Below are 13100 nucleotides of genomic sequence, written 5' to 3'. Positions count from 1 at the left end.
GTCTGCAGCCCAGAGTCTTCAACGGCGGTCTGCAGCCCAGAGTCTTCAACGGCGGTTTGCAGCCCAGAGTCTTCAATGGTGGTCTGCAGCCCAGAGTCTTCAATGGCGGCTTTCAGCTCAGAGTCTTCAGCGGCGGTTGGCGTTTCAGATCCTCCGGCGATGACCCACGGTCTGGTTCCTCCGGACACACAGAAGCGGGGGGATCAGTGGGCGGGGAGAGTGCTACGCCCGGAACCAGAGCCGCCGCCAAATATGGGTGCCCACCCGGACCCTCCCCAATAGGTTCAGGTTTGCGGCCGGAAGTCCGCACCTTTGGGGGGGGGGGTACTGTCACGCTCTGACCTAGGAGAGCTGTGTTTTCTCTGTTTAGTTAGGTCAGGGTGTGATAGGTGGGTGGGCATTCTATGCTTTTGTTTTCTATGTTTTGGCCAGGTATGGTTTCCAATCACAGGCTATCGTTGTCTGTGATTGGAAGCCATACTTAGGCAGCCTGTTTTCCTGTGTTGGTGTGGGTAGTTCTTTTCCGTTTTGTTAGTTACCTGATGGAACTGTTGGCTGTCGTTTTGTTGTTTTTTTGTTTAGGTGTTTTCATTAAAGTATGAGCACTCTACACGCTGCACCTTGGTCCCCTTTATACGACCCGCGTTACACCGAGGAATGGAAAGAGTGAGGGAGCTACAGAATGTGAGAGGGAGAGGAGGGAGAGGAGGAAGAGTCATATCATACCATTGCCAACTGTGGTGCGGACAGAGGGGGAATGGGAAGTGGGATTTTGTCAGTAATGTATTACACTCCCAGGACCCCTGGGAAAAAATGTGTGTGTGTGGGGGGGGGGGGGGGGGGGGGGGGTACAGGCTGGGTTGGTGCCAACATAGTCACTGTGCCAAAGAGGGGATGATACTCTCTCACCGGCAGATCTGTGGGAAAATCAAAACCAGGTGGCCTGCTACGGGTGAGCCAACAAAGACAAAGGGCTAAGTACTGTACTGTACTGTGCTGCTGAGTGGGTGTGTGGGTGGGTGTGCGTGTGCGCGTGCGTGAGCGAACTGGGGCCATAATTGGAACGGACAAGCCTTGTGTGGAGGAGTGGAGAGGGAAGGGGTTTGTGGGAACTCCAGGAAAAAAAAGAAAGAATGGGAGTGTGGAAAAAAAAGTGACAATGGAGAGGAGGAATGTAGCAGAGGCGGTGAGAGAGAAATTCTGTGTGATAATGACTGGAAGAATTGCAAGATCATGAGAAAGCGGAGAAGGACAAGGTCAGAGGCAATGACGAGTTCAATGACTGCATTCCCTTGGACCTTTAGCAAATACATATTAATCACGTGAAAATTAGACAATCTAAATTAAAACAAAATCTGTAACTCTGGCTTATAGTTCTTATGTTTGTACAGTATATCACTTATAATGATCCTCATAAAATTGTAGTCTCACTTAGTGTAATAATTCAGTAATGTCATATTATCACGTTGAATTTGTTCATTTTCACAAGTCAACCTCTTGCTCTCAGTCAGAAATAAGATAAAGTAACTTTTCTTCTCTCCCATGTTTCAGTCCTGAAGTTTGAGCCATTCATGTGAGACTCTCCAACACCCCTACAGAGCCTTTTACTGTGAACTAGAGAGGGAGAGAAAGGGAGGGGAGAACAGAGGAGCTGGTGAACTCCAGCAAGCCTGAGAGAATTAAGCATGAAAGCTGTGAAGAAAAACATGAAAAGCAAGGGAAAGGGAAAATAAAGGGGTGAGAAGAAGGAGGGAGGGGGGTCTACAGTATTATAGAATGATGGAGGGGAAGAATTAATAGAGACAATAAAGAGAGATGGGACGAAAGAGAAGTCCATGAGCAACAAGGATAGACGAGATTCGCAGCAATTAAGAAGCACTACTAAGAGGAAGTGAGGGAGAAGATTGATGAGAATATACAGTAGGGTGAGAAATAAAGAGACAGTAGGAGAATTACAGTGAAGATGAGGGAACAGAGACGGTGAGAAAGAGACTAGAGAGGGATGGAGTTTGATAAATAGGAACGAACGTGAGAGGGAGAGAATGAGGCAGAGGGGCACTGAAAAAGAGAGTGATAGAGTGGGAGAATGAGAGAGAGGGCGAGAGAGGGGACAGGCAGCCACCCCGCACGGCGTTCCCACACTCTGCCCTATTCCCACAGTGGCCTGGCTAATCCCTGTCTTAATTGGGAGAGAATTCCAGCGCACACGTTTCCCTGGAATGAGAGCAGATGGACGGACGGGGAAGGCTAGGGGAACGGGCACTATCTAACACATGGGAGATACAGCAGGCCAGAGCCGGTTGGTCAGACATGTATGAGTGCACTCTGTTAGAATAACATGCCACCGCACTGTCAACACATTTCATAGTCAAATGGCAGTGGCTGGTCACAGTTTCTCTCCCCCTCACCCTCTCATCTCCTGGGATTCTAACCTTAAAAGCACTGACTCCATCATTACTCTAAAAGTACAGATTCCACTCAATGTAACTCCTCATACTCTATCTACTCAGTTGATGTAAGTATTAGAACTCAGATGGTAGAGCATGGTGTTTGCAACGCCAGGGTTGTGGGTTCGATTCCCACGGGGGACCAGTACGGATGAAAAAAAAATTATGAAATGGATGCATTCACTACTGTAAGTCGCTCTGGATAAGAGCGTCTGCTAAATGACTAAAATGTAAATGTAAAAAAATTAACCTATTGCAGTTCAAATGTAGCGACATGAATAAATGCATCAGGTTGTTTTCAAAATCATTTTACAAAATAATATGATGCATATCAAGTATCAAATAGTTATATCATGGTTCACATGGTAAAATGTTGGCGCTAGACTATGCTGTTGACTTATCCCTTACGGAAAAATATTGCAGTCAGAGTGCAGTATGACTGTAGTGCATTGCAGTATAACTGCAGTTAGAGTGCAGTATAACTGCAGTTCAACTGCAGTACACTGCAGTTAAATTAATCATGTAACAATTAACTCAGTAACTTGGGGCAGCACGGGAACATGTATTTAACGAGTTACTATCTCACAAATTAAACTATTATAAGATATATTCATATCTATAGATAACAGTCACTTATTAAAGTATTTTTACCTCATATCAGTCTCATTCTGAACGTTGTAATATTCTATAAATCTGCATGAACCCTAGTCTACATGTTGACTCAGCATACACACATTGGCTTAATTATTTATTTACTAAATAACAAAATAATTACACAGAAATACATAAACACACACAGGTTGAATTGATTACTACGTAATGCAATGAAAAGTCCCAAGTGGACTAACCCGATATGACGGCTGGTTACACAATGAAAGGGGTGGGGAAAGAAAGAGCAGAAGGAGAGCCAAAGGAATTCAACTAGCGTACATACAGTTGAATAATACGCTCATCGTAAACATGAATATTTAGCACCCCAACAACCTCTCATTCGGATTTAGAAATGCAATGTACATATTTACGCTTATGTCTTTGTTGTCTCTCTCTGTTGAAATCGCCCAATCCGTCTGTGACGAATAGTTCGACAGAGAGTCTCTAGTTGTGTAAGTCTCTGGTTGCCCATTAGAGGTCACAATGTCCTTAGTAGTTGTAGTAGCTTTCTTTGTTCTGGAAGTGTTCGTTAGACCAGATACATCAGACGTTCCAATGGTCGTTTGATAAGATCTTCCTTGTGTCTTTGGTCAAAATTCTTTACTACTTTACATGTAGAGCTGCAGGTTGTGCATGTCTTAATCTTCTTAATTCGTCAAGTTTCAGAGGGTCTTGTAGTTTTAGATCATTTGTCACGTATTCAGCTCGCTCTGCACGTATACTGGTCTAGTAGTTTTAAACCATTTTACACGCCAGTAGCAACCCATCAATGTACTGGTCTGTCTTTAACCTCTATGGGCTAGGTACCTACTCAACAGCCAGTGTAATCCCGTGGCGCGATATTCAAATACCTAAAAAAATGCTATAACTTCAATTTCTCAAACATATGACTATTTTACACCATTTTAAAGACAAGACTCTCGTTAATCTAACCACATTGTCCGATTTCAAAAAGGCTTTACAGCGAAAGCAAAACATTACATTATGTCAGGAGAGTACCCTGCCAAAAATAATCACACAGCCATTTTCAAAGCAAGCATATATGTCACAAAAACCAAAACCACAGCTAAATGCAGCACTAACCTTTGATGATCTTCATCAGATGACACTCCTAGGACATTATGTTATACAATACATGCATGTTTTGTTCAATCAAGTTCATATTTATATCAAAAACCAGCTTTTTACATTAGCATGTGATGTTCAGAACTAGCATACCCACCGCAAACTTCCGGTGAATTTACTAAATTACTCATGATAAACCTTCACAAAAACATAACAACTATTTTAAGAATTATAGATACAGAACTCCTTTATGCAATCGCAGTGTCAGATTTTAAAATAGCTTTTCGGCGAAAGCACATTTTGCAATATTCTGAGCAGATAGCTCGGCCATCACAGGCTAGGTAATTTGACACCCACCAAGTTTGGTGCTCACTAAACTCAGAATTACTATTAGAAGAATTTGATTACCTTTGCTGTTCTTCGTCAGAATGCACTCCCAGGACTTATACTTCAACAACAAATGTTGTTTTGGTTCCAAATAATCCATAGTTATATTCAAATAGCTCCGTTTTGTTCGTGCGTTCAGGTCAGTATCCGAAGGGTGACACGCGAGCACATTTTGTGACAAAAAATGTCAAAATATTCCATTACCGTACTTAGAAGCATGTCAAACGCTGTTTAAAATAATTTTTTATGCTATTTTTCTCGTAAAATAGTGATAATATTCCAACCGGGCAACGTTGTATTCATTCAAAGGCTGAAAGAAAAAAAAATTGAATTCTCATGAACGCGCATCTCCAGTGTCACTGTTCCCAGGCTGACCACTAACAAATTATCCTGCTGTTCTTTGCCCAGAGACAGCAGACACCCCATTACACTTGCTGGCGCCTTCTGAGAGCCATTGGAAGCCTTAGAAAATGTTACAGCACAGATGCTGTATTTTTTGATAGAGATGCTACAGAAGGACAACAAATTGTCAGACAGGGCACTTCCTGTATGGAATCTTCTCAGGTTTTGGCCTGCCATATGAGTTCTGTTATACTCACAGACACCATTCAAACAGTTTTAGAAACTTTAGAGTGTTTTCAATCCAAATCTACTAATTATATGCACATTCTAGTTTCTGGGCAGGAGTAGTAACCAGATTAAATCGGGTACGTTTTTTATCCGGCCGTGCAAATACTGCCCCCTATCCCAAACAGGTTAATGATATCACAAAACAACATCTGATTTGACATGATTATTGTTTGGAGCCCCACCAACCATTTCCCACAATATTTATGTTAGAAATATTGTTTCAATGTCCAACCTTTTGATGTAAAAATTTTGGGGCAGAGTCTCTCTCTACAAACAAAGGATTTTTGACTTCTCCATACTGCAGTATGGAGAGAGGCACGAGAGCGGAAGTCCTAGAACCGGTCCCACTTTCCCCCCTTTCCTCATGACAATAGCGTCATAAACTCCCTATACAATACACACTTATTCATTTCATGTATTCATTGCTTATGAAGCATAGCAAGAGCAAAACAATAATGCAAAACTACTATACCACTTAGCACATTACTCTCATATTAGGCACAGAAACCAATAATAGGGCAACTCCTATTTTCATATTGTTACAAAAAAAGGGCAATCATTCAAAAGCATAGTTCTCAGTATGTATGGACTCCATAACTAGTCCCATGTTTCTCCCTGGCCCTCTCCCTCTCTCGAGGCTCCTTCCATGTGATTGTGATTCCACACACTGTGACACACTGAAAGGCTGCTTTAGGCTGCTTAAGGCTGCTTAAAGACCCTGTGTCTCTGATGTGAGTGCTGAATGCTCCCACTCTCCCAGGCCTTTTTGACCCCCCCTCCTGTAGGTTACAGCCCAAAGCTAAGGTCCTGGACTAGGCAGCTGTGGCCCGCTGGATGGGATGGTGGGTGGGGGAGTGCCACAGCCCTGGGAGGGGGTCACAATTCACTCTCCTTGTCACTACGTTACAATGCCGGTTTTTGGCGGGAAACATACCCAAAGTGCTCAAGACACTGGCCTGCCCCAACTTGTGTGTGTCTTTAGAAACTTTGGAACCCCCTCCCCAAGAACTGTCTTTCTCTATCTCCTGCCTCCACAAACACTCACACACAGACACACCATGTCCACCATTGTCTTGATTGATTTTCGGTTCCCTTTTTACCGCGGATTATAGCCATCTGCAGACTCTTGAGGAACACAAGTGGCTCCTTGGTCTCCCTCCACCACCCAGTACTTCAGAAGGATAACACGGCCAGATAAACATGCTATTGGCCCAACTACCCTCACTCTGCATTGAAAGAGGGAGAGAGAGAGCGAGAGAGAGAGAGAATGTTTTTTTCACTTCAACAAGACATTGTACAACTGGCAGCAACAAGCTGAATTGCGAGTACAATGGACATTGTGAAAATATTACACTAAAACACAATAAACAAAAGGAAGGTCATAACCAATTAATTAAATAGATGAAAGTAGCTAGTAATGCTCATCATCTGTGGGAAGTTGGCTCGAGTTAGCAGGGCTTGAGGCGAGTTGTTGGGCAGTCGGCTTGAGCAGATGGGTCATCGATAGTACGGCCAAGAGAAACAGTCAGTCTGACAGACAGGTGCTCAGGAGCTCTTCATCAGGGCACCTTGATGTAGTACCCTAAACATTGTCAAAGACTCCAGCCACTTTAGTCATAGACTGTTCTCACTGCTACCGCACGGCAAGCGGTACCGGAGTGCCAAGTCGAGGTCCAAAAGGCTTCTTAACAGCTTCTACCCCCTAGCCATAGGACTCCTGAACAGCTAATCAAAGGACTACCCAGACCCCTCTTTTATGCTGCTCCTACTCTCTGTTTATAATCTATGCATAGTCCCTTTAACTCTACCTACATGTACATATTACCTCAATTACCTCAACTAACCGGTGCCCCCGCACATTGACTTTGTACCGGTACCCCCTGTATATAGCCTCGCTTGTTATTTTACTGCTGCTGTTTAATTATTTTCTACTTTTATTTTCTATTTTTTACTTAACACTTATTTTACATTTTGTTCTTAACTTCTTAAAGCATTGTTGGTTAAGGGCTTGTAAATAAGCATTTCACTGTAAGGTCTACACCTGTTGTATTCAGCGCATGTGACAAATAAAATGTAATTTGATTTGAGTAGACACTCCTCAATAGGTCTCTAGTCCTCCATGGCCTAAGCGTAGCACCCACCTAGGTGAAGCCTCAGCAGCTGCAGCACCAAACCACACCACGCATCAACAGTGGTCCAGAAAAGTCCCCAGGAGCCTCATCAGCCATCACATCTCCACACATAGTCCGGTGAAACAAAAAACAGATCCTTTTCCAGGTGAAAGTTTTATCAAAACACATTAGCTGGCTAGCTAGCTAACAAGCCCAACAAACAGACCTGCCATCATTGTCCTGCAACTTAATGAGTCAAGATTGCAGGTTGTATGTGGTCAAAACTCAGACATATAAACATGTTAAAGTTTAATAAAAAATGCAACAAAAATATAATAATATTGTACAAAATATACAGGAGCTCTCTGCCTAGGCAGCCACAGCTCTGTCTTGACCAGATACCTCTCAACTGCCCTCTCAAGTGACATACTTGAATACTTCACTCAGGGCTCTTTTTCCCCCGCATTACTTCTGTGTGTTAAAAATAACTTGCTTGGTACCTTGGTGAAGGTTTGGTAAAAAAGTGTTGAATATTGGTCAACAACTCTCAATACGTGTGTGGATGAGTGAACATTGCCTTTTCATTGATATGAAAATTATACATGAGAATCATTTCTAATTCTGGTAATTCTGGTGGATAACTGAAGCTTGAACCATATCTCATTATGTCTTCATTTGGTAAGCCTACTATTGAATTAGCTTGTTGGTGGTTACTATTGGGCGTTTTCAGATTGTCCTTGGAAATTATGCACTGTACAAACAGGCGTTTTGGGTAACATCACCACCACTGGCTGTTCAGAAATGGTCTGGGAACCAGACGTTGTCAGCTGGGATGCATGAGTCTGGTGTGGTCATGGTCTTAAACCCCACTCTCAGCTGGTGCTGAGTTGACTGAGGAGTAGCAGAGTGCATGGACAGACTGGGCAATGAGTACTGAGAGACAGGGCACTTGCTGACAATTGAGGGTTGTTGGGGCATTATCCACAAGGGTTGTCTTCAGTAGGCAGAAAAAGTAATGAAATTGAGTGAAATGAGACGCTGCAATGTACCGGGGGCATTGCACAGCCCAAAAGGCATGTCACTGAATTCAAATAATGTCTTTGCTGTACCTGAATGACTTAGTCCTATTGGAACACTTATTTTATTTTTGTCTTGCAAAATGTTTTGCTACGGTGAGTGACCTACTGAACACGACCCTGGATTCAGCAGGCAGTGTCATTGTCTTGTGCATGAAGCAGAAACTGCTGGGCAAACTGTGAACCAGATAATAGATGTGCCACAAAGGGTAACAAAAAACAGCTGTAAGGCTATCTACAGTTACTAAACCAACAATTTGCACTTTGCCATCTATGTGCTGTAGCCCTGTGACTTAAGCACCTTAACATTACTTTGAAGATTTACGAAGTTTCAGGTTATGTCCTTTTTTCAACAGTCACCAGAGGCAGAAAACATACTCATACACTGTACCATAATAACACCCACAATTTACCACATGGTCTAAGGTTAATTGAACAGACCAAAGCCATCTCTCTCAGCTATACCAGAAAAGTTTTGAATAGAAAATAATAAGACTATTAGTTGACACATCATAAATGTATGTACTAAAGCTGCAGCTTTCCCCAATCAGACAGAAATTATTTATGGATTTACTTTATCAACGCAGAGACAATTAAGTTCAATGGTGTAAACGCTAGTCTAATCTGGAGATCTTGCCTCACATTCAGTTTACTGGACCTGTTCCCTGTGTGTTCACTTGTTGTTGTACTTGACTTCAAGAGAATGTCCTGTGTCACTTTGGCCCCGTTTGTACTTTCTTTAAAAACATTTTTTTATCATCTTTATTAAAGTATTTTTTTAAACATTGTACAAAGATAATAGATAAATTCATATAAATACAAATCTGTTTTCACATCAGTAAATGGGTTCCTTATTAGGCTACTTAACATGATTTACATATTTAATAGTGTTCATGGAAGTTTTTGTAGGTCAACTTGTTTTTTAGAGTCCTCTCTGGGGCTTGGGCTCCGGCCTCTTCCCCCGGACTCCCTCTGGGGCCCACGGACGTCCACACCCCGGCAGTCTGTTGGTCCTTGGTGCAGTCTGTGGGTCCTTTTCTCACCACTCTAATATCTCTGTCACGCCCACAACAGTTTACAGATTTTGAACTTGAGTAATGCGCTCGTGGTGAGTTCATCACGGTCTGCATGAGCTGTGTTGCCCGCAAATGTTGTACTAGCTAGCTACGTTAGCTGACATGAATAAAAACAAGCAAACGTCACTGGAGAGCTTCTTCAGGAAGAGGTAAGGGAGATAAAAGGCCCAACGACGATGTCGATAATGCAGAGACAGCAGAGTCTGGGACTGCAAAACATTATATGGAAAATATGATGAGTCCTACCTAAAATATGGCTTTATTGCAACAGGTGACTTGCATGCTCCAAGCCCCCTGTTCGTAGTATGTGGAGATAGGTTATCTAACAAGGCAATGAAACCCTCAAAACTGCTTCATTGCCTCGGCACATCGAATCCAAGGACCCTGCACTGAAAGACAAACCTGTTGAATTACTTGAGCAAAGAAAATGTGAACAAGAAGGACAGAAGCAAGTCTTGAAAGCCACCGCATTAACAAACGTGGCTGCACTGACAGCGTCATACTTAGTGGCTAGCCGTATTGCTAAGGCCAAGAAGCTTTTCACTATTGGTGAGGAGTTGATTCTACCTGCTGCTAAGGACATTTGCTGTGAACTCTTAGGAGAGGCTGCAGCTAAATCGATATCACAGGTTCCTCTTTCGGCTACCACCGTCACTAGGTGAATTGATGAAATAACAGAGAACATTGAGGCACAATTGTTAGATAAGGCTTAATGAGTCACTGTGGTATTGAATCCAGGTCGACGAATCTACCGTTGTCGAGAACAATGCAATACTGCTTGTTTACAGTATGTGCGATATATATTTCAGGACGATGTGCATGAAGATACGATGTCCATGCCAACTAACAGGATATGATGTCCCTGCCGACTAACACAACGGCAGCAGAACTATTCAAGTCTTTGGATGATTACATGTCAGGAAAATTGGATTGGTCATTCTGTGTTGGCGTGTGCACGGATGGGGCTGCTGCCATGACTGGGCGGCTGTATGGTTTCCCTACCCGGGTTAAAGAGGTTGCGCCTGAATGTGTCATTCACAGAGAAATACTGGCTAGCCGAAAAATGTCACCTGAATTTAACGTCTTATTGCATGATGTTATTAAAGTTATCAATCACATCAAAGCACACGCCCATAACTTGCGTCTGTTAGGGCAGGTTTGTGAGGAAATGGACGCAGAGCACAAACGCCTTCTCTTATACACAGAAGTCAGATGGCTATCCAGGGGGAGATAAATTGCCAGAGTGTTTGAGTTACGAGAGCCACTGCAGAGATTTCTGTCAGAAAAAAAGTCACCAGTGGCAGCACATTTCAGTGAGGGTCACATAACTCGCTTACCTGTGCGACATATTCAACCTGCTCAGCGAACTCAATCTGTCACTTCAGGGGAGAATGTCAACTGTCTTTAAGATGGCAGATAAAGTGGCTGCATTCAACGTCAAACTGGAACTGTGTGGACGGCAAGTGGACGGGCATATTTGACATGTTCCAAACATTTTGGGAGAGATTGAGACTAGGCTGTCTTTCTCCCAGTTGGTGCCCGATCACCTAGCTACTCTGTCAATGGAGTTCAAGTGTTACTTTCCAAGACCCACGAAGTGCGAAGGAATGACCCATTTGTGAATGTCCCAGGTGAATCGTCCATGTCCAATGCAGGAAGAAGATCTACTCCTTGAGGTTACAAATGACGTTGGCCTTAAAAGTATGTTTGAGATAACTTCATCTCTGCCGACCTTCTGGATTAAAATCAAGGCTGAATATCCTAATAGCCACAAAAGCACTGAAAACGTTGCTTCCATTTCAAACATCCTACTATATCTCTGTGAAGCATGGTTTTCCGCAATGATGGCAACAAAAACTAAATTACGGAGTAGACATAAGGAACAGTCACTGTCTCCCATCACCCCTATATGGGACCGTCTTGTTGCCGATTCAGCGACATGGTGAGTTCAGCGACATGGTGAGTTGCAATGTTTTTATTAATATGGTCATTAGAGAAAAATATGCACTTTATGTTTTTATAATATCATCACGTTAGACCTACTTAAACTAAAATGTTATGAAAAAGCAACTATACTAAACGTATAGGCCTAATTGTTTGTTATCGGCAAGAAAGAATAACTTGGTTGTGTCTATTCCTGCGTGCCAGACGCACAATGCGGTCTGGGCATTTGTTTTGTGACGCGGTTGCGTTCTGATCATATGATTGCCTAAGTAAAGTGCTTTGTCCACTCATCTCTGCTCTCCTGCACCTGACTTCCATGCACCAGCTACACCCACCATTGACAGAATACCCCACCTCTGATAGAGTCAGCAGGAGCAGGTGCCCCTGTGATTGGGGTAGAGGAGCGCGTCCAGGAACACGCAGCAATGCTCCACCATCTCGGCACCGCCATGTACCGCGTCGTCCAAACAATGGACCGCTGGGAGAGACAGGGTTTCCCTCCAGCGCCTCCACCAGCACAACAGGGGCCTCCACTACTCGCTCCCCCTGCACCCGGTTCCAGTGGGATTCGCCTCGCCCTCCCCGGGGAGTACGATGGAACGGCTGCCAACTGCCAGGGTTTCCTGCTGCAATTGGAGTTATACCTGGCGATCGTCCACCCGGCTCCTTCGGGCCGTGAGAGGGTGTCCACCCTCGTCTCGTGCCTCTCGGGCAAAGCCCTGGAGTGGGCAAACGCCGTGTGGGTGGAAGGTGATGCGGTGCTGGACCACTTTGAGGAGTTCACCCGTCGTTTCCGGGCAGTCTTCGACCACCCGCCCGAGGGTAGAGCGGCGGGTGAACATCTCTTCCACCTGCGGCAGGGGACGCGGAGCGCCCAGGAGTTCGCTCTGGACTTTCCGACCCTGGCCGCGGGATGGAACGACAGGGTCCTGATGGACAACTATCGCTTCAGCTTGCGTGAGGATGTCCGTCGGGAGTTGGCCTGCAGGGACACCACCCTCACATTTGACCAGCTGGTGGACCTGTCCATCCGGCTGGATAACCTGCTGGCCAACCGCGGACGTCCAGATCGGCCTCTGTTGGTTCCATCCCCCAGCACCACCGCTCCAATCCCTATGGAGCTGGGAGGTGCTGCGCTTAGGGGGGCCGGAGGAGGGGCCTTCGCGTACACCATCTGTGGCCGCAGAGGGCACACTGCCGGTCGGTGTTGAGTTGGTTCCTCTGGGGGTCGAGGCAGCAGGCAGGGCACTCTAGTGTCACCCCAGGTGAGTCGGCGCCATTCTCACCCAGAGCTCTCGGCTACAGACCTGTTTTTGCATGTCATGTTTCCTGAGTTTTCCCTGCATTCCCAGCATAAGGCGCTCGTCGATTCAGGCGCGGCTGGGAATTTTATGGGTCATAGTTTAGGGATCCCCATTGTTCCAGTGGCTGTGCCCTTCCCAGTTCACGCCTTAGACAGTCGTCCATTGGGGTCAGGGTTGATTAGGGAGGCCACCGCTCCCCTGGGCATGGTGATGCAGGGGGGTCACAAGGAGAGAATCCTTCTCTTTCTCATTGACTCTCCTGCGTTTCCCATGGTGCTAGGACTACCCTGGTTAGCCTGTCATGACCCCACTGTTTCATGGCAACAGAGGGCTCTCACGGGGTGGTCGTGGGAGTGCTCGGGGAGGTGTTTAGGGGTTTCCATTGGTGCTACTACGGTGGAAAGTCCAG

Source organism: Salmo trutta, chromosome 10 (assembly GCF_901001165.1).
Source record: "Salmo trutta chromosome 10, fSalTru1.1, whole genome shotgun sequence".
In the NCBI taxonomy this organism is placed as follows: domain Eukaryota; kingdom Metazoa; phylum Chordata; class Actinopteri; order Salmoniformes; family Salmonidae; genus Salmo; species Salmo trutta.
This window is presented reverse-complemented; position numbering follows the sequence as displayed.